Source organism: Elaeis guineensis, chromosome 5 (assembly GCF_000442705.2).
Source record: "Elaeis guineensis isolate ETL-2024a chromosome 5, EG11, whole genome shotgun sequence".
Lineage (NCBI taxonomy): Eukaryota > Viridiplantae > Streptophyta > Magnoliopsida > Arecales > Arecaceae > Elaeis > Elaeis guineensis.
Window position 1 is genome coordinate 48,231,833 of NC_025997.2, and position 4,871 is coordinate 48,236,703.

At 35.1% G+C, this 4,871-nt stretch overlaps 1 non-coding gene across 1 annotated transcript; it reads left to right on the forward strand.

The window, feature by feature from the left end:
• Positions 1-2,866: 2,866 nt before the first annotated feature.
• LOC140858250 (small nucleolar RNA R71) lies at positions 2,867-2,973 on the forward strand. Its single transcript, XR_012141817.1, has one exon. It is a non-coding gene; the product is annotated as a small nucleolar RNA R71 (small nucleolar RNA).
• Positions 2,974-4,871: the final 1,898 nt, after the last annotated feature.

Sequence of the window (4,871 nt, forward strand, 5' to 3'; positions counted from 1 at the left end):
TTAGGGTCACACCCTCAGGCGCACCAACTAAAGTCCATACTTGGTTGGCATACATAGAGTCCATTTCGGATTTCATGGCATTTAGCTACTTGTCAGGTCACTACTCATGACAGTTTTCAAATAGGTCGTAGGTTCATTATTCTCAATGATGTGGGATGTATTGTCATTCTCAATGACAAACCCATACCTGAGTGGTACACTACGCACTCTACTTGACCTTCGAAAAGGTGTGTGTAGTGGCTGTGCCTCAACAATGGGCACATCTGGTTGAGAACTATTTGGTGAATCCTGGATGGATTGTAGGTTTTGAACTTCCTCAAGTTCAACAGACCTCCCACTGTCTCCTTCTTGGATAAACACTTTCTTCAAGAAAATGGCATGCCTACCAACAAACACTTTTTGTTGAGTAGGATTATAGAAGTAGTATTCTATACTCTTCTTGGGATAATCTACAAATCTGTATTTTTCTGATCTAGCATCTAGCTTATGTCCATCAATATTTTTCACATAAGCTGGGCAACCCCAAATCTTAAGATGCTTAAGATTGGATCTTTTTCTTTTCATATTTCATATGGAGTGCTAGAAACAGATTTGGAAGATACTTTATTTAAGATATACGTTGCAGCCTCGAGGGTATATCCCCAAAAAGATATCAGAAGATCCGTGAAACACATCATGGACTACACCATATCTAATAAGGTGCGATTCCTTCTTTTCATAATTTCATTTAATTATGGAGATTAGAAGGTGTCTATTGAGAGAGTATTCTATTTTGTTTTAAATAATCGAGGAACTCACTAGACAAGTATTTTTCTCCTCGATCTGATCAAAGAGTTTTAATACTTTTACCAGTTTGTTTTTCGATTATTCTTTGATACTCTTTAAATTTATCAGAGGCTTCGAATTTATATTTTATTAAATATACATATCCAAACCTAGACTTATCATCAGTAAATATGATGAAGTAAGAGTATCCACCTCTAGCTTGAGTCGACATTGATCCACACACATCAGTATGTACAAGATCCAAAATATCACTCGCCCTATCTCCATGTCCAAAAAATAGAGTCTTGGTCATTTTTTCATGAGGAAAGATTCACAAGTTTCATATGATTCATAATCATAAGGATCAAAAAAATTATCTTTGTATAACTTGTTAATCCTTGACTCATTTATATGGCCAAGTCGGTAGTGTCAGAGGCATGTGATATTCACATCTTCTCTCTTTCTTTTCTTCAAATGTTTAACATGAAGCACATTATCATTAAGTAAAAGAAACAAAAGATCATTATCAATAAAAGCACTTCCATAATATTCATTAGAAAAGTAAATAGAACAACCATTATTCTTTGCAATTATTTCAAAACCTTGTTCCAATAACAATAGTATAGAAATAATATTTTTAACAATATCAAGAACACAATAGCAGATCTTCAGTTTTAAAATTTTTTTCGAAGATAATTTCAAAATCCTGATTCTTATGGCTTCAGTCTGAATAGACTCTCTACTAGCATCGAATAGCTTGAAATCACCTTTATTCAGATTCTTTATTTCTTGTAGACCCTACAACGATTTGCAAAGGTGTGAGCAACAGATGGTATCCAATATCCAAGAATCTGAAAATGAAGTACTTAATGATAAATTAGTTTTATCATATATAAACCTTTAGCAATATTTGTCGATTTTATGGTTGTAAGGTACTCTTTGTAATTTTTCTTCCAGTGGCCCTCCTTGCCACTTTGATAACAAGTACCTTTGGTGGAGACCTTCTTCGCCTTCTTCTTGGAGATGCTAGCTTTAGGGTTAATTTTTTTCTTAGAACCCTTCTTTGCCTTCTTCTTGCTGATCTTATCAACATGAAGGACCTGAGCCTTTTCACCCTTGAAATGTCTCTCTGCTATTTTTAACATATTCAGTAGCTCAGGCAGGCATGTTCAATTTGTTCATATGATAATTTTTAACAAACTAAAAAAAGAAGTTAGGAAGAGACTATAGGATCAAATCCTAACTTAGTTCACCATCCATGGCAAAATCCAATTATCCCAGACGAGTGATCAAATCAATCATCCTTAGGACATGTGTTTGCACGGAGGTGCCTTCAGTCATACGGGCACGGAACAACTACTTCGATATCTCATATCAACCAGTTCGACTTTATTCTCCATATAACTCCTTAAGATTAAGGAGAATAGAGGGAATGTCCATGTCCTCATGCTGCCTCTGGAGCTCGTTGCTTATGGAGGAAAGCATGATGCATTTGATAGTCACACTGTCATCTTTTCACATCTTATATGCGGCCCTATCTTCTTCAAAAGCATCCTCCTCAAGAGAATTTGGAACAGATGTATCCAGAATGTAGGAGACTTTCTTCTGGGTGAGAACAATTCTCAAGTTCTTTAACCAGTTGATATAGTTAGATCCTGTCAACTTGTTTGCATCTAGAATACCTCTAAGTGAAAGTGAGGATGCCATGTGTATAATTAATTTATAACAACAAGAACATAATATAAGCGGACAACTCATAATGATATGCACAACTAGACTAGGACTTTTATCTAATTGTGTCTCTCACTATTTTATTGAACTTCATAGCCCTCAAATATAAAAATCGAGAAACATACTAATATTTTTTAGTGGGGTTGAGATCTCTATTCCTCACAAACACCTTGTGAATAGCACAACAAGCATCATGAGTTCAAGAATAGGTAACTCTTTACCAATTGTACTTTTATAATTCTCAATATCTTTCACTCTAGCTTCAGTAGTTTCTTTGTCCATAAATTGGCCTTGGCACATGGACTCTAGCATGGTTCTTGAGTTTGAATCTAACCCCTCATAGATGATCTGGCATAGTCTCCAAGTTTCTATTCCATGGTGTGGGCATTGGGTCAAAAGATTCTTGAAACGATCAAAGTACTTCCAAAATGATTCACCAGCTAGTTGGTAAAATTGATTTATTTCATTCCTAATCCTAGCTGTTTTATGATGGAGAAAATACTTTTTTAAAAATATTCTCACAAAGCCCTCCCAGGTAGTGACAGAATAGTTTGGCAGACTATAAAGCCACTTCTTAGCATTGTCCTTAAGGGCAAAGTTGATTAATCTAAGTTTGACCTCATCCTCTGTTAATTGCAGTTTCATGGTTGCACATACCTCCTCAAATTCTCTAATAAATATATAAGCATCCTCTAATCCTGTAAATTTTGGAAGCATATTTATGATTTGAGGTTTGATTTCAAAATTGTTAGCTGTGGGTTGTGGCAACCTGATACAAGATGGTTGGATGGAGCCAACTGGATAACACAAATCCTTAAGGGTTATGGGTTGGATTGGTTCAGCCATTGGAACAACAGGAATTGACTCAATTCTAACTAGACGATCCGACACTCTTCTCCACACACGAAGTGTACGGTTCTCGATGTTTATACAATTTTTTTTTTTTTTAATAAAATTTTTATGTATAAGGAAAAGAAAGAAAAGAGAAAAAGTTCTAAAGAGAAGATCCTAAGGAGTCCTAAATCTAAAGAAAAGTAACCAAATTAATTTAAATTTTAAATTTTTTTTTTTTTCAAACAAGTGAATCAATAAATTAAACTCAATCTATCCTAGGGTTAACCTAAATCTAGACAGCTCCTAACTGTTCCAAGATGACCCTTCAAACCTTCCAAGTGGAGATTGATCAACTAGTTAGCCAGGTAAGTATAAGAGGTGGGAGGTTCACTCATCGTTGCCTTTCTAGACACCAAACGAGTTGGCCAGGCCAGCAACTGAACCAATTTAACAAACCACTCTCAGGGACTTGCCTAGACACCAACTAATCAAACAACTCAAACTTGGTAGAACTCTTAGGGTTCCTTGTCCTATTGAGCTCGAATTCCTTAAGGTTGACGTCTAATTGATTTTAAGATTAAAAGTCTAGGTAATGCAATATGATGGATATGGTTTTTGGGCTAAGGAAGGGTAATGAAATCCCCACCTTATCTTGTTAATGGGTTGATGCCCTTAGATTAATTATGAAAATGCAAATACAAATAAACAAGATGACCAAGAATGTAAAAGATTTTAATTTAAATTTTTTTTTTATTTTGATATTTTACTTCAGGATTATGAAATGTCTTTTGTTTTGTTTTATATATTTTTTTTTTATGATTAAGTAAATTCAAATGATTAGGTCTAAAAGCAAAAGTAATTAACTAAAAATAATAAAAAAGAAATTAGAAGCGTACCTGAGTTTTCCAGCAATCACCAACTAAATATAGAAACCTAAAGAAAAAAGAAAGAGAGTTATAACGCACGAAGAATAAATATTTGAAAACAATTTAAAACGCCAAATCCCCGGCAACGGCGCCAAAAACTTGATGTGCAAATCTTAAAATTTGTAAATAAAACCGCAAGCGCACGGTGTGCAGAGTAGCACGACCAGCGAGTACGGGTCGATCCCACAGAGACTTGGTTTTAAAAATGATTTTCAAATCTATGCTCAAGCGAGCTTTAACAAAAATCGAAAGTCGAAAGTTGTTTGCTAAAGACAATAAGACTAAGGATCTAGGGTTTTTGAATCCACTAGATCTAGATTAGGAAATTCTACCTAGAATTTTTCTTATTGATCCTAACGACTACTCCTCTTGTCTTTCCCAAGCATAGATTATGAAGGGACTAAGGCCCAACGATAACCCATCAAGATTCTTTACAGGGGAGTAGTAACTAGGATCCCTTAGGGTTTTCTCCTCCTATGCACTGAATCAAGCATGAACTATGAAGGGACTCTGACCCAACTGTAGTTCATCAAAAATTCTTGGCAAAAGAGGAAGAAAAAGAAACCCTAAGAAAAAGAAAGAACCCTATGTAAAATCCCTACTCATGATCTAGCT